This window comes from Pinus tabuliformis, chromosome 1_2 (assembly GCF_031772625.1).
Source record: "Pinus tabuliformis cultivar Carrire ecotype Pingquan chromosome 1_2, CPIR1, whole genome shotgun sequence".
Classification (NCBI taxonomy): Eukaryota; Viridiplantae; Streptophyta; class Pinopsida; order Pinales; family Pinaceae; genus Pinus; species Pinus tabuliformis.
In genome coordinates, this window is record NC_142298.1 from 954,414,001 (window position 1) to 954,440,022 (window position 26,022).

The 26,022-nt window shown below is 35.3% G+C and overlaps 1 long non-coding RNA gene and 1 pseudogene across 3 annotated transcripts in view; both read left to right on the plus strand.

Annotated features, from left to right (window-relative positions):
- Positions 1-17,958, plus strand: part of LOC149209127 (heat shock protein 90-5, chloroplastic-like) — a 53,003-nt pseudogene extending 35,045 nt beyond the window's left edge. The window contains exons 2-13 of the transcript XR_016253080.1: positions 13,119-13,135; positions 14,309-14,434; positions 14,525-14,618; positions 14,730-14,812; positions 15,005-15,155; positions 15,242-15,358; positions 15,519-15,626; positions 16,042-16,146; positions 16,266-16,406; positions 16,542-16,634; positions 17,071-17,148; positions 17,549-17,958. The product of XR_016253080.1 is annotated as a heat shock protein 90-5, chloroplastic-like (transcript). The remainder of the gene's footprint in view (positions 1-13,118; positions 13,136-14,308; positions 14,435-14,524; positions 14,619-14,729; positions 14,813-15,004; positions 15,156-15,241; positions 15,359-15,518; positions 15,627-16,041; positions 16,147-16,265; positions 16,407-16,541; positions 16,635-17,070; positions 17,149-17,548) is intronic.
- Positions 17,959-18,133: 175 nt separating this feature from the next.
- On the plus strand, positions 18,134-23,643 carry LOC149209128 (uncharacterized). 2 transcript variants are annotated; one of them, XR_016252832.1, is made up of 3 exons: positions 18,134-22,930; positions 23,024-23,116; positions 23,289-23,643. It is a non-coding gene; the product is annotated as an uncharacterized LOC149209128 (long non-coding RNA). The 2 variants fall into 2 exon arrangements; XR_016252831.1 differs by having other exon boundaries at positions 18,134-23,116.
- Positions 23,644-26,022: the final 2,379 nt, after the last annotated feature.

Here is a 26,022-nt window from a genome sequence, read left to right on the forward strand (position 1 = left end):
AAATAGTTTTCCATTCAAAAGTGAAAGTGTCGTCTTAGTCTTCCTTTCGTTTTTGAAAAGAAATTGCTAAAGTGTCACTTTGAGGAAAAGTAGTTCAGATCTGTACTTAGTTTTCTTTTTGTCATTCTCACATTAAGGAAATTGAAAACAAATACATGCATGTGCATTTGCATTTAGACTGCATGCAGAAATTGATTTAGGAAAAGTACATTTAGTGTGCTCTCTGCTCTATGTTGAAAGAATCGTACTCTTCTTTCCTTAGTAGCTAGGATTTTCATTGCTACAAGAAAATAAACGACTGTTTATCATTTAGATTACATATTTAGGAATTATATATCTACATCAGGTGGTGAAACTTGAAAGGCAAACTTCTTAAGAAAGACCAACTATAAAATAAACCTCAATGAACATAAAAACGCTTTGGAACCTAACGCACAACATCTAGAAGTTTAGGCTAGAGACGTATTCCGGCGTCATAAAGTCTGGTAACTATCATTTTCATTGTAGGTTGGGTGATTCCTCCTCTTTGATATGACAAGTGTTAGTATGGACTTGTGTTCCCACGTACCGTCGAGTATATATTGGGAGACCACAATAGGTTGATATCCTTTATCCTTAGCAAGCTGTGTCTGCCGCCCTATCGATTGCAATACACTGAACACAGCATTCGAGAAGATTGACTGCCGTAAGTAAATTCCTCGGTAATTTCTCTATAATTTACCACCGAGGTGTATGTTGTAGTTTTGCGATTGCTTTGGTAATCCCTCTGTCTAGATTTCTAGAGTAGTCACTTTCGTTCCTTTTCAGACTCCTTAAAAGAAAAGGTCCATCTGAGCACTTGTCACTTCAGGCTCATTAAAAATCGAAGGCGACTAGAGTCATATTTAGCTTTTTCTCGGATCTTAAAAATTGAAAAAGAAAGTTGTGTCAAAGTGTCATAAAATTTATTTTATTCGAAATAACATCATTGTTCCCTCATTGGTCTTAGGTTGAGAAAATGGAGTCCACAAATCAAGGATTTCCCCTTGGGGGGAATCCTAGTCCTTTCTCTTCTTGGGGAGATATTGGTGCTCCATACATGGCTACATTGTCCCTTCCAGGACTCACAATTGGCCTGCCAGTATGGCTATTCTCGACCTCTGTCATTCAAAACACCATAATTCCTCAGCAATCAAATTAGCAACCAGATGATACTGAAGTTTCTCCCCCACCTTCCACTTCATTTGTTTCTCCCTCTCCTTCTTCCTCTTCGCTTAGTGAAACTAGTAACACTAAAAACCAAGTAACTGAGAAGAAGAAGAAAGGGAAGGAGAAGAAGAAGAAGAAGCCAATGGCGAAAAGGGGCAACCATGCATCATTTGGCGAAAATCCACACACTGCACCATCCAAACCCAAATCTCCGTATATCATTTGCAAAGGATACCACTATCATCGAGATTGTCCTTGCATCCCACGGATCTTGATAGACTGGCCTCCCCGCTTGCACAATCTGGTGTCTTCAACCTTTGTCGATCATGTTGAGAGTACACCGTCAACTAGTGAAAATGAAGTCAATGGACAAAAAGGAGGATCTAAATTTCTTTGTAGGTTGTGTGGAGGCGATCATGCCATCCACCACTGTCCCTTCCTGGACGAAGCTAAAAGAGTCTTGGATAACCATCCTGCTTCACCGTAGTAACTTCCACCTGGATACAAGAAACTCTTGCCAAGTCCATCGCTAGTTGAAAATCCGACTGACATACCTTTATTGTCATTCGAAATGCCTATCATTGAAGATAAACCCTCTGAGTCCACACTGGACCAAAGTCAACAGGTCAAGACGACAGTCGACCCAATATTGTCTTTAGAAGGTCCACCTTTAGATGATACAATCTCCAAAGAGAATGAGAACGACACCGTTCAAATTATTTTTGTTAACACAGAATCCAATGAACATGGGGGAAATCTACCTGTTCCTTTACCACAGGAGGGAAGTTCCTCAGTTCAAGAGATTCATCTGGCCATTTATTTGGTCCCTCCTCCAAGCAATCTAGTCGTTTCCTTTGATTGGAATCTACTAGCGAGACCCTGCCTACCATCTAATGTGCCATTCCGAATCATAGTACAAGCTTACAGAATGATCATGGCTGGACTATCATAGATGAAGGGGCTTTCGTGAGTATCCTTTCCTCAACTGCTTGGAAAGCGCTTGGTTCACCATCGCTTCTGCCTGAGATTCAAAATTTGTCAGGCTTCAATAAAGGAACCAGTCGACCGTTAGGGATCCTTCCAAATTTGCCTATAACTTTGAGAAGGAAAATCATTCATCTGAACGTGATGGTAGTCCAAGGGCCACTAGATTACAATCTACTCCTTGGGCATGACTACATTTACAACATGGGAGCTATTGTTTCCTCACTCTTTCGAGTGATGTGTTTCCCGTATGAAGGCATAATGGTACAACTTGTTGACCAGCTTTCATTCCCTGGTTCAAACACAGCTACTAGTCAAATTCCATCCCTAAATGGTCTCTTTGCACAAGGAATGTCTCATCAACCTCCAATCCATCCACCTGATGACTACGAGTGATTCGGTGAATGTGACGAAACCCAGGGGGCATGTGCCCTGGTCTGCTTCGGCAGGAAAACCCCAGATAAAAGATAGGTTTCCTCGTAGGATATATGACCAGTTTGACACACCCGTCCATTTAGGATATGGGATCAGTCTGGAATAGGATTCGCTCATCGAAGGTTATGTGATTAGAAGTGGATCCACACCTTTCACCTTTGTCCATTTCGATGGACATAGCCAAGGAAGTTTTTTGTCTGCAACGTGGAAGAAAAAATCTTGCTTTAATACAAGGACTTTCGTATGGTAACCTGGAAACTCTACCTTTCTTTATACCTAGGGGCATGCAAACCTTTTTTATGCAAGTGAAAAGTGACCAGTGTAACTCTAACCCTGTAGTATTTTACTAACTTCAACTGCTTAGGTTAGGTGATTGGTCTGATCCACCATTCACCTTTGTCGGTGCCGATGGCACTGGCAAAGCAAAGGAAATGTTTTGTACGAAACTATCCTACCTAACCTTAGTAGTTCATTAACCCCTAGTGTAGTTAGTTCTGTAGTTGGTCGTTTCTAGCCTGCATACAAAAGGTGCTGAGCAAAGTTTCGCATGGGGCAAGCTCATTAAAAAATGAACCTACTAATGAGAGACATCCTTAAAGACAACTGGAATGAGCAATGTTTCCGCAAAGTTCAAGCTCATTAAAAAATAAACCTAGCACTGAGCATAGTTTCCAAAGATTCAAGCTCATTAAAAAATGAATCCACCCTTTCAGTAAATAACCTTTGTGATCACATTGCTATTAGCCTTTTGAGCCTTGGTCATGTTCTTACCGTCACCTCCACTCTTTTAGTCGATCATATGCCTCCACTTGATTGTTTACCCTTTTGAGGAACAGTTGCGACAAGTGATTCTGTTAGCCACCTTCTTTAGACTGCCGTGATTGAAAAGTTCCAAACTTACTTGGAACCAGTTGCTACCCGAAAACATCACTCGTTCCTCAAAAAAGAGTCTCTTTTAAGCTCTTTTTATACTCATAAAATATGAAAAGGTTGCCAAGAAATTGGCCTCTCCAACTCGTTAAAGTGATTGGAAGTGCCATCCCTCCTCTATATTTTAATCTTTTTGGACCCGAGGGATCATTACACAAAAAGATCGAGCGCTTGTCTTTTTCGGCTTTCTAAACTGATCAGAAAGGTCATCGCTTTCGTATTATTTTATACTTTTTTCGACTTAATGGATTATACTACGAAAAAGAACTACTGGAGTTTCCTTTTCGTCTCTTTTCAGACTCTCTAAATATGAAAAGGACCGAGTTATCTTTGTTTTTAAACTCGTTAAAACAATAGCGACAAACTTGTTTGTACGGACAAGAGCGAGTTTCATTATTGCTAGGCTCGCTAAAACATAGCAACGGGTTTGCCCAAAGGGAAAATTATAGAACAAGCATATGTTATCCTCCTCAAGCTTGACAAAAATAAAGAGGTACTAGTTAGCAATGACTTGGGAAAAAGGGAAGAAAAGTTGAAGAACTTCATTGGTAGCAGGTTGCTCTTGAACATGACACTTTCACTCCATCACCATGATTGAGTTGGGTTGGGTTATTCCGTTCACCGGTCATATCACCATTTGTCCTCTGTACCATCCATTTTTGGGGTTAACGATACCAATCAATTTCAATGTCGCTGATATGTTCAAGAGAAGTCACTCAGAGAATTCACTAACACAGCTAATGCCTCATCCACTGCAATGCCTTCATGCTCCATTTTTCATGACCGCCACTGTGAACCTTGTATCATCAGATCGTTTTCACCTCCACAAAATCATTTGCTCTGTTCCGTGTCGTAGATGTGGGATTCATTAAAGCCCTCCTATGACGGGTCACTTCTTGTCGACATCAACTCATTATCCAAGAAGTTGACTTAGGAACAACCCTTTCAGTACTTTGAAGCTTGCATGCCTCAATGGAAAGTTTCTCACTTCTGGCGACAGGTTTACATCAATGGCCTTCGACCAAAAGATTTTGCGTGGTGTTCGACATCGACTCATGTATTCACACCATGTGAATTGTACTGCAGTACCTTGAGGGTCATTATCATTATCAGTGATTCCTCTCGTGCCTGTTAATAGCTTACATCATTGGCTGGTAATCAGACGATGTCTTTCCATGTTTGACATCAAAACATCTTTTTCACATGGATCGACTTGTACTTCGGGTGAAGATTGAACGAGTTTGAAGACCCCAGATCTAGTTTCATCCATCTAGGCTGCGATATATTCAGGAAAATAAAGACATCAAATGTACTCCATAGCTGCAAAGATAATCATCCAAGATAAGGGATGATGGATCTACCAGAATCATCAGTCTGCTACACAGACGATTGTCTGTCCTATGTACATGAAAATGAATTTATAAAGTTGAGCATGGGAATGCCCACCTCAGCTAGATCATGAAAATATTATGAAGATAATGTATTGTATTGAATCTTATTACAGGTCACCTTCCAGTTCTAAAGACCCCGAATCCTCATGATAAGGCATTTCATCCCACATCAAAAGATTTACGGCCTCATGCTTTAGGGGGCAACTGTTATAGACATATTTGGGCACTACAAACCCAATCACATATGTCCATAAACCAAGGGCTTCTAAAACCATAAAAGTGTTGTTTCATACCCTAAAGGACCAAGATCAACCGATTACATCATTTCCTAGAAGTTCTCCTTGAAAATCTGCATAGAACTGGTCAAAACTGGACCATACAGACTACTCCATGCTGAGGGTGCGATGCATCTCACCTATTACACACAAAGGGTGCGATGCATACTGAAAAACCCTTCTGTAAGGTGCGATGAGCGAGAGCAAACAAATGGCAGAGGCAGTTTGCTAGGTGGAAACACTACAACAAATACCTATGATTAGCGTCCCTTTTTACTTATGTTTTTGCATCTACAACCCATTTTTGGTGCTATTTGCATCCATTTATCAAATATGGTGCAAAACATGACACAAAATTTGCATCAAGTTTTGCACCAAATCTTACACCAAGTTTAGCACCATGTATTGCAATAGGTTTTGCACCGGGTTTTGCACCAAATTTTATTGTTCTAGGTTTTGCATCAAGTTTGGCACCTAATTTTGTTTGACATACTTTTCCATCCTCATTTTCATCCACTTTTTGAACCTACACTTGCATCAACTTTTGCATCGACTTTTGCACCCTTTTTTGCATCCATTTTTGCATCCCTTTTCTGCCAAGTTTTACATCACATTTTGTGTCTAGTTTTGCATATAATTTTGCATCTACTTTTGTTGCATCCACTTTTCCATCTTGTTTTTCATCCATATTTACATCCTCTTTTGCATCTATTATTGTGCCCACTATTGCATCTAATATTTTTGTGCCACAATTGGCGCCTATTTTGGCACCTCCTTTTGCACCCACTTTTGATTATAATTTTGCATCCTCATTTGCGTCTAGGTTTTCATAAAATTTTACATCTATTTTTGCATCACTTTTTGTATCCACTTTTGGATCAGGATTTGCATTGGGTTTTGTGTCTCGTTTTGCATCTACTTTTGCATATACTTCTATTACATCCACTTTTGCATACAATTTTGCACCCATTGTTGCACCCATTTTAAAGTCCACTTTTTGCATCCCTTTTTACATCTTCATTTGCATCATAGTTTGATTCTTTTTTGCATCTATCATTACATCCACTTTTGTTGTGCCATAATTTGCACCATGTTTTGCACTTACTGTTGTACCCATGTTTGCTTCTAATTTGCATCCATGTTCACATCCTCTTTTGCATCAAATATTTTTATCAAATAGTGCATATCTTTTTGCATCCACTTTTGTGTTAGGTTTATGCATTGGGTTTTTCATATTGTTTTGTATCTACTTTTGCATCTACTTCCATTGTATCCATTTTTTGCATCCAATTTTGTTTCGCCTGTTGCATCAATGTTTGCTTCCACTTTTACATCCCTTTTTACATCTTATTTTGCATATTTTTTTGTCTATTGTTCCATCCACTTTTGTTGCACCATATCTCGCGCCTACCATTGTAACCACATTTTCTTCCACTTTTTCATCCACATTTGCACCCTCTTTTGTGTTCAAGTTTGCATCAAATATTGTGTATGTTTTTGCATCCCCTATTGCATCAACTTTTGTTTCATCCATTTTTGCATCTAATTTTGTGTCCACTGTTGCACCCATATTTTTGTCCATGTTTACGTCCCTTTTTTCATCTTATTTTGTATCCATGTTTGTCTCTTTTTTGCATCTAGGTTTGTGTCCTTTTCTGTGTCCGTTGTTGCATCCACATTTGTTTCACCACAATTTGTGCCAAGTTTTACGCCTACCATTGGACCCATGTTTGCTTCCACTTTTGCATTCATGTTTGCATCCAAGTTTGCATTGACAACTGCATCTCTTTTGCATCCACTTTTGTGTCAGGTTTTTCATGTTGTTGTGCATCTACTTATGTTGCATCCACTCTTCATCCAATTTTACTTCTATTATTGCCCCCATTTCTGTGTTCACTTTTGCATCCCTTTTCCAACGCTCATCATATTTTCTGCATTGATGATATTCCTTATGGCATTGACAGTTATGAACAATTGATGACAATGTCAATAATCTTGAAAATGATGAAAATGAAGATGATGGCGATGACATGAATTGTGATTATGATGATAAAGACGATAGTGGTTACAATGACAATGATGATGATGGCAATGATTATGATGATGACGACGCTAATGACCTTGGCGAATCTTCCCAATTTTTAAATGTTGCCATTGTCATAATCATAAACATTATCTTTGGTGTTGTCATCCTTGTCATCATCATCATCATTATCATCATTTTCATGTAGGTCATCATAAAAAACAATAATGGCATGAATGATGATGATGTCCATGATGATGATTACAACAATGATGATAGAAATTACATTAATGAGGATGATGGGGATGATAAAAATGACAATGACAATGATAAGGGTGGTGATGATGATCATCACCGATCATCTCTTAAAAATAGAGTTGTTATTTCTCTTACGTATATCAATGTGTCCTAAACAACCCTTTTCTAGCACTGATCACATTTTTTGGGTTGATATTTCTTACAATAGCTATAATTATGAACAATTGCAAAAAATGTCCATAATGATGATGATGGAGCTGATGTTGATGGCATGAATGGTGATTATGATGATAATGTAATGATGGAAATAACGATGACAAGGATGATGGTGATGATGATGACAATGATTATGATAATGAGAATGACCTTACAATCTTATGGATTCGTGAACAATTACTAGTTTCAATACCATCTTCTGGATACGTATTACTATCATACTTTTTACATTTTCTGTCTCTCTTGAGGTATCTTACTATAATGGTGTTGTCAACACTAGAAAGATATCTTGTTGTAATGGTGGTTCTAATGTTAGCACCAGCAAAGTTTTTGTTAAATTTTGGTTAAAAAAATTGATTTATGCAATTATTTTGACAATCTATGTAAAAAAGTAAATAACATACAATTATTTTGACTGTAGTCCCATTGATTATCATGAATTCACCAGTTTGAAGACCATCTTCTACATACATATTATTATTAAACTTTTTTCATTATATCCCTCTTATATCTTGTTGTAATGGTAGTATTAGCACTAGAAAAATATCTTGTTGTAATGGTGATGTTAGTATTAGCACTAAAAAAATCATTAAATTTTGGTAAATTTTTTTTTGATAATTTATTTGTTTTTAATTTGGGAAATTTTTGTTTTTGTTTTTTTGTTTTTAATTCTATTTTTATGCATTAATATGTTTTTGGTTGAATTTTGGTAGTAACTAGTTTTTGGCTGAATCATATGTATTAACCATGTTCTTTGTACTACAAGTCTAATTGTTGGGACACATTTGCTCTTTCAAATAAATTGCAAAAAACATATAAATGGAAGAATAGCGATGGAAACAATTTGTATTATTCAACTGTTTAGGATATCATGTACGAAAATATTCAACATTTTTAGAAACAATGGATTAGAGGTGAGTCTATAATTGTCCATAATGTTTGGATGATACATAAAAACAAAGTTGGTTTCATTGATGTGCTTAGGATCTACTTTGGATACGAAACCCTAGGTTTTGGAAGTATGCAAATAATTAATTTGGTTTACCTTTGATAAGGAATGAAATTTTATTTCTTTTTCCTCATAAAACCAAGGAGGATATGGCAATAATCCTCATTAGAAAAAAACTTCTTGTTGAAGGTTTATAATTGGTTGCAAAAGTTCAACAACTGGGTATAGAAGTTTTTAGTTTCTATTAGGGAAACAATGTGATTATAGGTTTTAGTAGACATAGATCATTCTTGGTATTTGATTCACTTTGACGATGGTCTCTTTTGACCAATATATGAGATTGTGAATTTGTTAATATTTTTTAGATTACCAAGTAGAGATAGTTGTTTATAGGAATTTTGTAAAACCTTAAGTATTGACAAATGGTTTTTTCAATGTTAAGCATGTTTAAGTCAAATTGGGTTGCAAAACTTAAGGAGAAAGAAAAAACAATTGTTAGTAGTTGTGAATTGATATAGCCATTAAATGATTCCCAACCATTTTATTTGTGCTACAAGTCTATTTCTCAAGACAAAATTAATAATTTTGTTCAGTTACAAAGAGCATATAAGTAGAATAATATCAACCGTGGAAACTATTTGTATTGTTCATTAACTATTCAGTATATCATGTGGGAAAATCTTTAACATTTTAAAAAACAATGAAAATGAGAGGTGAACTTGTAAATATATAGAATGCTTGGATGATACATCCAAGACAAAGTTGCCTTCATCAATGTGTTCAAGATCTACCTTGGAATAGAAACCACATGTTTTGGAAGTGTGCAAATAAATAATTTGATCTACCTTTAAAGATAGTCTATGTATGGTAACCTTTTATGACCAATGATTTTTTTTCTCATCATCATCATCGTCGTCATATATATATATATATATATATATATATATATTTTAGAAACCAAGGAAGATATGATGATAACCCTCATCAAAAAATGACCTATGATAGTGGTGGTGATGGTGAATATGATGACGATGACAATGGCAATGAGGATGATGATTAAATGATGATAACGACGACAACAATACAATGATAGAGACCCTATGCCATCAGGGATTCCCTATATGGGGAAAATATTACCTACATGTGGGAAAATTATTATTGATCACAAATATGAATAAACTCATTAGACAATTTGAATTCACCTTCATTACCCATCCAAATATCCTTAATAATTTAAATTTTTATTGTAGTGTAGTTTAATATATTTGTGTTAATTAATTCCATAAATTCAACTTAACAAGTTATATTTGTGCGTTAAGTTATATTTGTCTATATGCACAATATGTGACAATTTATACACACATAAATTATTTTAATTTTGTCGTGGTCATAACTTCATATCATTTCTAACCATTTTCAACTAATAGATGAAAGTAACCATAGTAACTATTATCTAACCTATAATTAAATGCAACCATTATTTAATGTTAGATAGCAATTATTGTATAAAACATGGATCCATTTCAAAGATATACGCAATAAATTACTCAACAAAACAATATTATACATATATCCAATAAATTAAAAATATTATTTTTGAACACATTATTTTGAAAACAAGCCACATCAATTTCATATTTTTAGATTCTACCTTAGGAACATCCAAAAACAAAAATTGTCTCAAACTATTCATCCATGCATGTAGTATCATCATGACCAACCTCTTGTTCATTGTGTTGATTTTCTATTGCATTTACAAACTCCATTGTCATATCCTCTTCCATCCATTTCTTTTTCCTTGATTTAATTGTAAGACGTAGGCCACATCCATATGCAGGTATTTGTATTGGTCTATCAAAATGATTAAACTCCTCATTTGTTTTGATTCCATTGCCAACCTAAAATAATTGATACATGCATTCTTTTTTCTAAGGTTAGAGATTAGACTATATAATGTACTTATATTATCCATTAATTTATAGCTGAACTTATTTATAACACCCACAAAGTATAACAATTGTATCAAAGTATTCATTCCATGTATTATCATCATGACTAACCTCTTGTTCATTTCCACCAATTTCTATTGTATTTGCAAACTCAATTGTCATATCTTCTTTCACCCACTTTCTCATGCGATGTGCTTTAACAGTATGGGGTCCACCCTTGTGTACATATTTTGGTTGTTTTACAATAAAAGGGTTCAACTTTGTATTTGTTGCAAACAAATTTTCCACCTAAACTAATCAACAACATGCATTATTTTTTTTCAAGTTTGAATAATAAACTATATAAATTACTAGGTTTAGGAAAACAAGGATCGGAAACTAAATTTCATTTTATTATATTTTATAAATTAATGTAATATTTAAGTACCTAATGCCCTAAATCATGTTGTGTGTCTTCATTGGAAATAAATTCATTTGTTTCGATGGCCTCTCCTAGCACCTGTGATACACAACAATGATAACAATTTTCATTAAATTCATCTATGGAATTGTTATAGTCTTATTTCTTATTCCATTATTTTAACCATTCTAATTTTCATGTTAGCTATTTGCATTTTCAGTTATGAAATTCTCCACCATTGTTGTGACACCCTTATGATAATGATTGAACCCTAGTTGAAGTCTTAACTTTTCATGCAGATCTGCACTTCTGATTATTAGGGTCATATCTATTGAATTTTGGATACTAGTTTTTAACGTGGATATCAAGTTGCTTATCTAGTTTGAATGTACATGAGGAACATAGTGGTACTAGAGTCTCATGAAATTGTTTGAATCCTATGGAGATTTTGATATTTACTGAACATTAGATGTTGAACATATTATACTACCATGTCATACATGTGAAGCATATTTAATATATGTCAGATGATCTAAATTACACCTTTGCATTAATATTAATACACAAATGATATTTTTTCTTATTGGAAAAAACCACAATGGCATTTCCAACCTCAGTCAATAATGACTAAAATAATTATTGCATAAATCAATAAATCCTAAAATGATGCCTAAGTGATCTATTCCTCCCAAAAAGACAAGAGTAAAGTATAAATGGTGCAACTATGGGCACTACAATGTAAACAACACATGTTCAAACCTTTACAGGGGTTGAGCCTCTATGCACACTATGCATGAGGGAAGGTGTTTGATATCTTATATTTGGTTTCCCTTCATCACCAAAGTGGATTAGGTTATGAGTGGATTGGCAAAGCAACCCTTAGTCGTTCCTTTCAGTTTTTGGGAAATCTCAAGTTCAACTAGTGTTAGTAGATGGTTTCAAAGATGTTTTCTAGGGTTTTTCAACAAGGTCACTAGATCCCAATGCAACATAGATACTTCATATTTGTTGAAAAGTAAAACCCCCACATAGCACTGAATAGATCATTAATGACTACCTAGAAAACTTAGACTAAATTAATCGTGGAAGTAAAAACTACAACTAAATTAATCATGAAAGTAAAAACTACAATTGGAAAAAAAAAATACACTTGGTAATATACTAGAATTCATCCTCGCCCAATCCAAAGTTGATGAATAATATGTTAAATCTTTAATGAAAATCATGAAAAATAATAAGCATGTTATCGATATAAGAGTGCATGAACTTGATTAATGTATATTTGTTAATTGGAGATGATGAATAATATGTTAAATATTTAATGAAACTCATGAAAGATAATAAGCATGTTTATCCATATAGGAGTACATGAACGTGGTTAATGTGTAGTTGTTAATTAGAGATGATGAATATGCATATACATATATATATATTTAGTAGGGATTATTGTAATTTCAAGAAATAAATATACATGGCCATTAAATAAGTTATTTTTTTTTGGCTGGCCGTAACTGAACCTATGGCCCTCATTCCCATGTTCAATCGCTGACCATAGATCATTCACTCTAGAAAACCCCGATTCGCTCCATTCACTCCAGAAAACCCTGATATCAAATAGGAAAAAAGGCGGAAGGAGGGGAATTGGGAGGATAACTCGAAAAAGACGCTGTGGAAACGAAAAAGGGCCAGCGTTGGAACCTGCGGATCTCACTCCCATGTTCGATATGCTGATCATAGATCATTCGCACCAGAAAACCCCAATTCGCTCCAAAAAACACCCTGATTTTGAATAGGAAAAAAGGCGGAAGGAGGGGAATTGGGAGGATAACTAGAAAAAGACACGGTGGGAATGAAAAAGGGCTAGCGCTGGAACCTATGGATCTCGCTCCCATCTTCAATATGCTGACCATAGATCATTTGCTATGGGAAAACCCCGATTTGGAATATGAAAAAATGTGGAAGGAGGGGACTTGGGACGATAACCAGAAACATAAAAAGATGTTGTGGGAACGAAAAATGGCCAGCAATACCAGATCATCCGTAGATTGAAGCTATTGGTGGCAGGAGAGAAGTAAAGTGCATGGGCCGGGGAGATAGTGGGACAAATCTGCGTGGCTTAGAAAGACGTAGCACAGAGGTTAGTTGATCCATATGAACTTACCCTCACTAACTTTGACATTGCCTGCGCTGTTTATACACATTATGTGAAAAAATGATGGAATCCCCTAAACTTTCTGTGCATAGAGTTATTTTTCAGTATTGTTAATGAATGGATTATTATAAGCCATAACTTTCTATTGCTAGGTTAGCATTATTTTATCCTAGGGCAGAGGAATTGCAGACATTCTGTTAGCTAGCCACTTCTAGCAGAAGAAATTTGTGATTATCTGAGGCAGTTATTATATCCTTTAACATTAGAAAATAGCTTGGAACCTTTTTCCTCCCATTAGACATAGTTACCGGTTGGTTCTTTAGGGTTCTTAACTGAACTAAGGGTAGAGGATCCAAAACTTTATCCAAGAAAAGATAAGGATGGTTGCAAGGAGATCATAGCAAGAACCTCATTTCCAGAAATTTATTCTGGCATGTGTTCTATGGGTTTGATGTTTTAACCATCTAACACTCACAAAACTCTTTATGAGAACTTTTATCTCGAGTTTCTGGAGAATTTTTGATATAAACTTTGTTAATGGTATAGTGTTCTACAAGTGCAACCATTGTTTCTTGTGACATTCATTGTAACACACTTACAATCTTATTGATCTCAATGATCTGCACACAACCAGGAGACTCAGACTAAGATCTTAGTTGACCTTGATTTTGTGTCTGAAATCTAAGTGAAAAAATATGAACATAGGAGACGTATAACTGAATGATTACTGGGCTGTAAAATACATAGTTGATCTTCTGAAATAGAGGAATTATTGATAGATATAACACTAATTGTCTAAAACAAAATTAAAAACTCTTATCTTCTACATATACAACTGAAATTTAGGTTGCATAAATTCAAGAGTTACTTAAATTGGAAAAGCTAGTGTAGTAGTAAGCAAATTTCTCTTTTGTTTTCCAGATTTAAAGTTTGATATGTTCTATTACATCTCATATAATTGTGTGCATTGCCTTTTTGGTCATTGTTGGATGTGAGGGTTTTTTATTTGGTTTCTTGTTAAATGGACATATATCGACCTATCAGAAATACTAGTTTAAAGTTTTATTAAGAATGGAATTCTCCCATGTAGTTTCTACATAGATTATCAATAAAATATGTCTAATACAAAAGAATGATCATTTGATTTTTGTGCAACAGTAATTCAAGTGATGCTCTAGATAAACTGTGGTTTTTAAGTGTTACCGATTCGAGTGTACTTGGAGATGGTGGTGAATTGGAGATCCACATAAAACCAGATAAGGAGAATGGGACCATCACCATATTGTAAGTTCTATATGCTGCACTTTTCAAATAAAATTATCGTGTTCTTGTAACTGATGACTTACAAGAGTTATCTCTTTGTGTGGTATACAGGAATACTGGCATCGGTATGACCAAAGAAGAATCAATTTACTGTCTTGGGACTATAGCTCAGAGTGGAACGAAGAAGTTTTTAGAGGCTTTGAAGGTTGGACTATTTTAACATTTTTGCTACTAAATCAGTTGGTCCAGTCCAGCTTCGAGATAGTAGTTTATGCTCTACATTCTTGTTTTACAAAAATGTACGTCTTGTTTGTAGGAAAATAAGTCTAGCCTTGACAACAATTTGATTGGTCAATTTGGTGTAGGCTTCTATTCTGCTTTTCTTGTTGCTGATAAGGTATCTTTTTATATTTCTTGGTTAAGTTTTCAGTGATTAATGGCTGATAAGTCTTTGCTATGCTTAATTATTCCTTTTGGTTAAAGACGAGCTACAAAGATCTTCTGAAGAAATGATGTCATCATTACCAAAAAATATTGTTTGGAAATGCTGGAGTTTCTTTTGGTTGCTGCGCATAATAATGATCCTCAATGTGTCGCAGGTCACCGTCTCAACAAAAGCCCAAAGTTTAATAAGCAGTATGTGTGGGAAGGAAAAGCTGATACTAGCTCCTATATAATACGGGAGGAGACAGATCCAGAAAATCTCATTGTTAGAGGGACTAAAATCACCCTTTACCCAAAGGTAGAGGGCATTTCTTTTGCATGGAATTGTTAAATTTCTTTTATGCTACCATATGTTTATATTCCATTTGTTGTCCTTCCATGCAGCCTGATGACAAGTTTGACTATGCTGATCTGGAAAGGGTTCGTAACTTGGTTAAGAATTATTCACAGTTTGTCTCTTTCCCAATGTACACATGGCAGGAAAAGTCCCAAACGAAGGAGGTGAGCGGGATAGGTTTTGACGTGCTCCTTTCTGCCTGTCTATAAAAGATAAGAACTAATTCCCTTGCTCGTCAATCATATGTGAAACAAAGTTTAATAGTGTGTCAAAGCTAGCTGTAAGCATGATTTATCTTCTGAAAGAAGCTGGGATCTTTTGAAGGTTGAGGATGACAGTGCTGAAGTAAAAGAAGGGGAGGAAAAGAAAACTAAGACTGTGACAGAAAAGTATTGGGACTGGGAATTGGCAAATGAAACAAATCCTATCTGGGTAAGCCATCTGTATGTTATTGTGCCAATTTGCCAAAGGATGTTTTAGGCTGCATTGGGTTTTATCTTTTTGTTTTTTTTGGAAGTTTAGCAATGGTGAGGCTACATCATGGTCATGTCCAAGAATAACACCCTAATAAGGCAGGTAATTGAACCAGTGACTTAACATCTAGGAGTGCCTTAACATTGCACCTGATCACCATCTATCCAAAACCCTATGGATGCATTGGGTGTTATCTTATTCTCAACAACCATTTCATATATTTTCTGGCTAATTGTGAACTCAAAATTTTGTTTTATTTCATTTTAATATTGCATGCCTGAATCCTTTATATATAGATTAAGCATGGCCCATGTCAATCTCTAGTTGTTCCTCTGGGGCTTAGCCTTATGTATTTCTAACTTTCATGTTCTAGATGCGTAATCCCAAAGAGGTTACATCAGAAGATTACGATGAGTTTTACAAGAAGGCATTCAATGAGTTTCTAGATCCTTTGACATACACTCACTTCACAACCAAGGTATGGCCTTTTGGATAGATGTACAGAGATCTTTAAGTAGGAAAATTCCTTCTTTTGGTTCACGTAATCGGTGTATGAAATATTATTACAACAAATTGCCCCATACTATCTAAATGCAGGGTGAAGTAGAGTTCAGAAGTGTCCTTTACATCCCTGGTATGGCTCCCCTCAACACTGAGGATATAATGCATCCAAAGACTAAGAACATTCGTCTATATGTCAAGCGTGTTTTTATTTCTAATGACTTTGATGGTGAATTGGTAAGTTGTATTGATTGTCTTTTTTGCAACTACTTCACTCCTGGAATGTTTCCTCCAAAAATTTTAGTCTCATTTGAGGGTATCTGGAGTCTGGACTTGCTTATGTTGAACAAAATATGTTCTACATGTATGTAGTTTCCACGCTATCTGAGCTTTGTTAAAGGTGTTGTCGATTCAAATGATCTTCCTCTTAATGTCTCCAGGGAGATACTTCAAGAAAGCCACATTGTAAGTTCCTCATTCACACCTTCCTTTTCAAATATGCCATTGTATGAGGTTAAATTATAAGATTTAATATGTAGATCAGTTGGTACCTTTTTGAATATTATTGATATGCAAGCATTAATATGAGCTTCTATGTTGGAAATATTTTGGTTTCCAAGTATTTCGTGGGCTTAAAGAAGAAAAATATGGATTGTGTCTTTATGTTTGATTTAGTTGTAGATGGTAAATGTTTTGTTCTGGAGCTAGGTAGGGATTTTATATTGCTGTTACATCAAGTCATATGCCATTTTAAGTTTCAACGAGTCTAACTACAAGATATTGTGATTATTTTCTTTCGTGTCTTTAGCAGTAGTAAATGTTTGATGCAATGGCATTTTGGTTGAACATTTGTCTACTTATTGAGTTTAGTTGTGACTAAATCCTTGAATGTGCATGTCAGGTTCGTATAATGAAGACGCATCTTGTACGGAAGACATTTGATATGAATCAGGGTATTGTGAAAAGTGAGAATAAAGATGTAAGTCCACAACGTGTAAATTTAGAGGAAAGTTATTAACCGTGTCATGGTCCAAAAATATTGTTATGCTATCCTACTTTCCACCTTAAATTCAATGTGAGGTGCTCATTAAACACTATCTATTTGAATGGAGTTATGTTTCATAGATTAGTAGAATCCCATTAATATCTGTGCCATAATTTGAGTTGTTTATAGACTCCTTACATCTTTATGTTCCTGAACTTTCTTCTCAGAAATGGAAATCATGTTTTGTGACAGTAATGTTGATTGATTCTTGTTAGCTTAATGAAATTGAAGTATTATTGCATTGTCTTCTGTCATATTCTTTGATGTTGATTGAGTGAATGTGTTTTGAAGCTTTTGTAAAAGGAATTTACATTATTTTGGATTATTAATGCAGGATTACAAGAAATTCTGGGAGAACTTTGGAAAGTATATCAAATTGGGCTGTATCGAAGACTCAAATAATCATAAACAGATTGCTCCTCTTTTACGGTTCTTCTCATCCATGCATGATGAGAAGATGATTAGCTTGGATGATTATATGAAAACATGACTGAAAAACAAAATGATATTTTTTATATTGCTTCAGATAGCATTAAAAGTGCCAGGAGTTCACCATTTTTGGAAAAAAATTTGCAGAAGGATATTGAGATATGATTTTACTTTTCCACATAAATGAATTATATATTTCATGTAACTTGATAGTACATAGAAAGTGACAACTGCACTGTACTGTGTTGCTTTACAAGTCCTCTATCTCGTAGACCCAATTGATGAGGTCGCTATTCAAAATCTTCAGACACACAAAGACAAAAAATTTGTTGATATTTGTAAAGAAGACCTGGACCTAGGTAAGTAATTTGTATGTTCTATTGAAATACTTGATGATGGAACACAATAACTATAGTCTGGGAAGTTCTATATAGTCTGTCTCATTCTGAAGAAGCATGCCAATGAATATGGTAGAAAATTATCCATAAATAAGAGCAACTCTCTGACCATCAGTTGCAGCAGAAACATGACCCTAAATGAAGCAAAATTTGTCAATTTCATTTCTGACATCAGAGAAAACTATGTTTTGTACATCTTGAGCGGGCCTAATAGTTGATAACATGTGCTTCCTTGTAAGAGGTCACAGGTTCAAAGTCAAACCACAGGGGGTTAGAGTATGTACACCTCAGTAGACTTTAGCAGTCAAATCACTGCACAGAGGTGGGTCACTTGTCCCACAAACAAGGGGGTCTCATACACCTTAAAATTAGATTATTATTATAATTTTCATCCTCTGCTTTCAAGGGATCATTATTTTTGCTTGCAGGTAGATCTATTATTTTCAAAGGAGAATAGACATGCATGTCCAGATTGGATGTTTTGAGTACGGAATTGCTTTCTTTTTTATATTTTCAAAGAGAACAGGCATGCATGTCTGGATTGGATATTTTTATTACAAAATTGCTGCCTTTTTTTATTTTAAATCCTTTTTTTGTTATTGTCCACATTTATTCATATGGTCTAAGTCCTATGTTTTGTCTGATTGAGTACGTGTTATGAAAAATATTGAATTTCAAAAGAAGTGAGTTTGGTTTTATCTTTTCTTCTGTGTGCTTGCATGCCCAGATCACATGCTCATAGGTATCTTCATGTCCTCTTTGGGCACCAATGGCGCACTATTTCTTGCAGCATAATTTATTCTTACCTGTAGACAAAGTTTGTGTAAGAGTCCTTGGTGTCCAGTGCAACATTCTTCATTGCTGGGACCTTATACCATGTCCTCGGCAACAGACCTGAAATGGTTTGTTAGTACATAACCAAGGCGTACACATACATGTAGAACCTCTATCATATGAACAGACATTATTTACACAACCTATCCCTAGCTGTTCTGACCAATGAAGAGGCTTGCTTTGTTCTGACCAATGAAGAGGCTTGCTTTCACACAAATATAAACACAGTTTCACTCAGAAATATTTCTTTCTTTTCTCTAATACACATATCATATCCTCATGCACACATATTGATCACTGATATTCCCCCTCTTGGCCTCTCAATGCACATTCAAGCATCTAGCTCTCAGTAGGAACATTCATAGGTGGTATTACAGGGAGAAATATGTTGATGTTATTGATATGCATATAATTACTAATACTATCGATTTGTTGTGTGTCTGAGCATTCTCTTCCTCCATGGAGTATACTGCTTATCACCTCTATTATAATTCATGCACTCAATCCCTCTTCATAGGCATCAAAACCTTTATTATTATCCTTGTACAACTATTCCTAAAAGTTTTGGAGACTGTGCCAGGCCAATGACAATGGCAGGTAGTGGTGTTTGCCTTTGCAGCCTCTTTTGTCTTTTAACCTCCTTTTTTTGTGTTGCTGCAAAATCTAGCAGGCCTTGGAGAGGGGTACCCTACAAGGAAGGCACTAGACTAAGTGACAACAATGGTGTGGCGGCCCATTGTCACCACAACCAAAACTCCTTGCTCATTATGGATTTTCACCAATGGGAGGAGTCCCTATATATAATAAGTCACCTAATAGGTGTTCTAATCCTGGAGGTGTAAGGTGACAAAGAGGCCTCCAAGGGAAAGGCACAATTTAGGCATAAGGCATCAAGAGGAAGACGTTCGTTTTCCTTGAAAAGGCCAAATTAGGGCAACATAAGACCTAGGGTTTGATTTTTTTTAGGTTCAGAGTTGGGATGACTAAAGGTCAAGATGCTAAGAAAGGGCTTCCTACAACATATTCCAACAAGGTTAAGACACACGAAACCCTTAAGAGGCCCCCACGTTGAAGCTATAACTAAACTAGGGTTTACGCTAGGAAAAATATCTAGGGCAAGGAGATTATTCATAAAAATAGAATGAATGCCAACCAAGGGGAATGATTTTGTGGCAACCACTCAACCCTTGATGTTTAGACTTTCCATGACCCAAATTCCCTCTCCTTGTCACTAAAAGCCCTAGTTGGTCGCTTGGCCATTCAGAGGACTAAGATAGGTAAGAGAGAGAAAGTACACTTTATGGATGAAAATTGACTTTATCACCAAATAAGGATGGGCGATGCCTAGTCCTAGTGTTGATGGAGTGTATGGATGCTTTAGGTTGGCTAAAACTTTCAAAGGAGTAAGGATATTTTGATGCCCTAACATCATAACCCTAAGTATTTTCTTTGTGCGGGACCAAAATTCACTTGGGAGAGCTAATGTAAGATCACCAAGGGGCTTTCCATTCACATATCATACAATGAGTAATGCATGCAATAATATGACTTAGCATCCACAAAGTTGATATTCAACAAAATTAAGGCACAATATTTAATATAGATCATCGGTTTATTCTATATATTATACATGAAATCAATTTTTCTCAATAAAAGAGCACTTGCAAGACAACATGCCTGTACAATCCAATCATTGATCCAAGGCAACTTCTCCAAAGAGAAGAATATAGCTCCAATACAAAGTATTCTCCATAGATCACATCTTCCAATAGGAAAAGAGGCTCAAATTCTCAAGTAGAGACGCTAAATTCACAAGTGATGATGATGACAAATGAAAAAATCCTTTCCTTTATTTACATCAGGAGGACAAGTATAATTTTTAATCTAAAAGCCACTAAAAGATAAGTAAAATCATAATGATGCATTGGGTCACAAGTCAACCCATCTAGCTTAGACAATAAATCAAATGAAAGCCCACATGTCATAATGATGCATTGGGTTACAAGTCAACCCATCTAGCTTAGACAATAAATCAAATGAAAGCCCACATGTGTGAGCAGCGAGGCCTCAAAAGGTTGATGTCATCCAATAAATGAGCTCCATGTGGCATGCGTTGAGGCTTTTGAGTGTCAAGTGTGGTGTAAAAGCCTTTAAAAATCATTATTTGAGGGTTTTCCCTCAAATCTCCATCAATATCACTTTGCAGTTCCCAGAATTATCATTTGAGGGTTGGCATTTTGATGTTCTTTTTATTTTATTTTGTGGCCATGATATGCTCTTTCTTTTTCTTTTAGTTGTATCAACCTCTTAGGGCAAAGTTTCGAGCCCAACCTAGGTATGTAGATGTATGGGTGTCAAATCCTAGAAAACTAGGGGTCAATGGAACCTGAAGAATGGAGGTGGAACATGGGCTTGTAATGTAAGATGAAAAGTGGAAAGTATGTAATAGGGATAAATGGAACAATGCTATCTCAATCAACCCCTCCTATACCCATTGGGCCATTAGGGGAGGCCCCATTGGATTAAGATCGAAGATTAACCCTCCCATTTAAGGTGAGGGAACAAGATCACAGTCAAATCCCCTCTTTCTTCCAGGTCATCCCATAATACATATAAAATGCCCAAATACAAACAAGAATAAGCACCAAATTGCAAAATGAATAAATTAGCCTTTGATTGGAAGCCAATCTTCATTCATGTGCTTTTGTTGGATGGGTGAGAATGTATATGACAGATGCAGGTGGTGGGGATACAATGGCAGATTGTCAGCTAGTGGTGGTTCTTAGTGGCTGCATGGTTGGTCAGATGGATGTGAAGATTGGGATAATTTTTTTCTCCTATAGGGCCACCCACTTTGGTGGGTAATGTTAGTTTTTGTAGCATCGGATGGTGTTCTAGTATTTGCAGTTGTCAGAGAGGCTAAGAAACACTAAGACTCCATTACCCAGAAAAAGTTTTAGGAAAATCCACCTAGAAGTGCCTTAATTAAGTTAATTAATCAGTAATTAAATTTTTCCTAAGTCTTAGGGAAAATGATTAATTAACAGTAATTAATTGAGGAAGGTGAGATTTATCTAGAAACTCACATTGATCGACTAGGAAATAATCTTAGTCATTGATTAAGTTTTAATCTTGGTCGTTTGAGTCCCAACTAGAGATTATAGGAAGAAGTTGATGGGTAGATGGAGGAATACACTTGAGATTGATTTCCTTGCGCAGTTTGACTTTCTAGAGAGCAACAATTTTTCGCTGGAAGAGTGTGAGCCAAAGAAGGGAAGCAGGGACAGAGAGAGGTAAAGACAGTGAGTTCGGAGGAAACTTTCTAGATCTTGAGAGTAGCTTGCAGAGAGGCAAAGATAGCCACAGAGAGGATGACGCTGGTGCTGCGCATGCGTCTCTAGAGGGAAATTTGATTTAGCTAGAGGAAGGGTCATTGCAAGTGATAGTGGCCGAAAGAAATTCCAAATTGCTAAGCCAAAGGCTTCCAGACCAGTGACAGTCAGTCAAAAAGTAATCAGAGGCAGTTCCAGGCCAACGAGTTTCAAGCATGCGCAGAGTTGGTGTAGGGCTTGTGTAGAGGCATTGGAGAGCTAGTTCGATTGGCTTGATTGAGCCAAGATTGCTTGTGGGGATGAGGAAAATTTCCTCACAATATTTTTACCAACATTTTTCTTTGTAGGATTAGCAAATTTCAACATCGAGTTGTACTCGGAATTTCTCACCGTTGCTTAATAATAAAAACCTTACGCTACTACACCGATTTTCCCAAGTTGAATTTTTCTGGGGACTTTTGTCCAAAAATAACGATGTTACAATTGTGTATGCTAGTATATTCTCAATTTCCAGTTTATCTTCCACAATGTTTAATTTTGTGAAGATTGCAATGTGATTAATTCATTGTTATTGTAGGAATAAACTACTAAAGTGATTAACAGTTAGGAAAATAAATTGAATTGGTTTATGTTTAAGGACAAGGCATCTAAGGCGAGGTTAACCAAGACAAAAGTCACTCATCGTAGTGGCAGAAAGGTTTAAAAGCACTGATAACAACCTTTGTAAGTATATTAAACATGTGATATTTTTAAAATAAAATTTGTACTAGAAGAAAGTCATTGTTATCTAATTTCTCCCTATTTACTAATTGACAGGAACTAAAATATGGAAGACCTCCAAATCATTTGGAAAAGGAGGTGCTGTAACAAAAGAGATGGGTTGAATTTATTGTTTGGATGGACTCTATGGTATGTATTCTTAGTTGGATTTCCAATATAATTTTGAACCGTATTTTCATTTTATTTTTTAGTACTATTAGATATTATATCTTACCTCATTTTATGGTTAGCATTGTATAACAAAAACATGCATTGTGTTATGTAATTAATACTAACATTTAATATTGATTTCTTTTGCCAGAATGCTATAGGTAATGATTGCCAAGACGATGATCACGATGATGATCCAAACTATGCTCAACATATATCAGGAGATGATGAGGATGAGGATGATGGTGGTGAAGGAGGAGATGATGAAGATAGTTGTGCTGTTGGTGATGATGTGGATGAGACTAATGAGGATGGTAAAGATGATCATGAGGATGATCTTGGTGGTGGTAGCTAGGCATGCACATGAATTGTTTTTGATGAAGAAATTATTGTGTAGAATGACATTGTTATGTTTAGATGGGTGTTGTGAATTTACCCTATATCAATGAAACATTTTGATTTGGTAATCATACAATGAGTTTGATTTAATTAAAATGATGATGATATTATCATTATTATATTTTTATTTGATTTATATATTGGATAGTATCATCATTATTTTGATAGAGAATAATAATGTATGGTGATATTACCATCTTTGGATGTATGTTGTTAATTTATCGTAGAATAATGATATTAATGAAATATTTTGATCTGTTAATCATATTTAAATTTTAGTTGTTTTGATTAAAAATAACACTGATCTTATTAGTATTATGTTGCTATTTTATACATATGTGTTGAAAATTGTCAATGAATCTTTGTGTATGATGACATTGTTATTTTTTTAGATGGATGTTGTCAATTTCCCTTAAATTTCTTTACAAATGATTTTGAATTGTGATATCTTCTTTAATGATATTTAGAAACTATGATATATTTCACTATGCAATTGAAATTAGTAAAATGAATCTATAAAGGGGGTCATATATGTAAAGAAAAATATACTCTACATAAGAAGTCAAATGCGGATGTAACCATGGATGCAAAATTGAAAGTAAAATTGGATGTTAAACTAGGAATTAATACAAAATGCAAACAATGACATACAAAGTGTTTTAAACTAGAAGTGAAAAATTGTGCAATAGTTGACACAAAGAAGGGAACAAAACATGGCATACAAAAGGATATCAAATTGGGCAAAAACAAGGACACATAAATGGACACCAAATTAGATGCAAAAAAAGACAGACAACTAGATGTAAAATAAGATGCAAAGTTGAGTGCTAAAAAGAAGAAAAATATGTTATAAATTAAGATGCCAAATGATGATGAAAATAATGGTGTAAATTTGGGATGCAAACTTGGGCGCAAAAAAAAGAAAAAAAAAAGATGTAAGAAAATACATAAAACAAGATGCAAAATGGGGCTGAAAAAAGGTGAAACCAAGGATGCCATATTGGATGTAAAAAATGATGCATAATCAAATGCAAATTTAGGCTCAAACTTAGACACAAAATTATATGCAAATGTGGACACAAAAAGAGACAGAAAAATATGCAAATTTGGATGGTGAAAACGATGTAAAACTAGACACTAAAAAAATACAAAATTGGATGAAAAAGTGGGCATAAATAATGGTGCAACATTGGACACATAAGTAGACACAAAAAATGGTGCAAAAATGGACATAAAAATAGCTCAAAATTGAATGCAAAAAATGATTCAAAACTTGGTGCAAAAACAAATACAAAAGTAGACGTAAAAAATGGCTCTAAATTGAACGTACCATTAGACACAAAATAAGATGCAAAGGTGGACACAACATATGACTAAACATAAGATGCAAATATAAATGCTAATTTGGATGCTCAAAATGATGTAACATTGGATGCAAGAAATGGTGTTAAAAATGATGCAAAATTGGATGCAACAAATGATGCAAAATATGGTGCAAAATGGGATGGGAAAAATGGAGACAAATCAAACATAAAAGTGGACATAAAAAATGGTCCAAAAAAAAATGCAAAAATAGGCACAAAAATGGATGCAAAATTTAGTGCTAAATCAAATTCAACACATGGTGCAAAGATAGGCACAAAAGCTGATGCAAAAATAGGTACAAAATTAGAAGCAAAAACTAGTGTAAGACTAGATGCAAAACCTAGCGTAAGAATATATGCAAAAACTAACACAAAATGGATGCAGAAAAAGACGTTAAATTGGATGCAAAATACGATGTAAACTTGATGCAAATGATGGCACAAAAATGGAATCAAAGAATGACACAAAATAGGAAGCAAAAGACGATGAAAAATAGATGCAAAAGATGACACAAAACTAAAAGCAAAACCTATCATAAAATAAGATGCAAAACTTGGTTCAAAATTTGACGCAAAAAATGATGCATAGTTTGGTGTAGAAAATGATGCAAAATTTAGCGTGAAAAATGATGAAAAATTAGGTGCAAAAAAGGATGCTTTAAAAATTGTACAATAGAGCCAGATTTAGCGCTAGGTTGCTCATCACAATTACAAAAAAAAATGCACTAAAATCTGAGGTTAAATCTGGTGCAAATCACTGGTTTTGTTGTAGTGAAACTCAAAGAATCTTCTAGAAACTGCTCATATGATACTTGCCTCTCTGAATTCGCCCAGGGATGAGTAAGAGATCATGAAATCGCCAAGTGGAACTAAGAACTATCAGTGATATGACACTAATCAAAATCCCAGAAGCTGACTCACCCCCTGCAAATATCTATATATGGATCCCTCATCCTAGAGATCCAACGGCTAGAATTTTGTATTTTGTAAGGAAGAGCTGTTGGTTTCTCTGTGAAGCATTGTATTGTTGGGTGATCTAGCTTTTCATGAGGTGAAGAGAGCTTTCAAGCTGGGAGGATGACACTAGATCAGACAGCTGCGTTGTAATCCTCTCTTCTACTA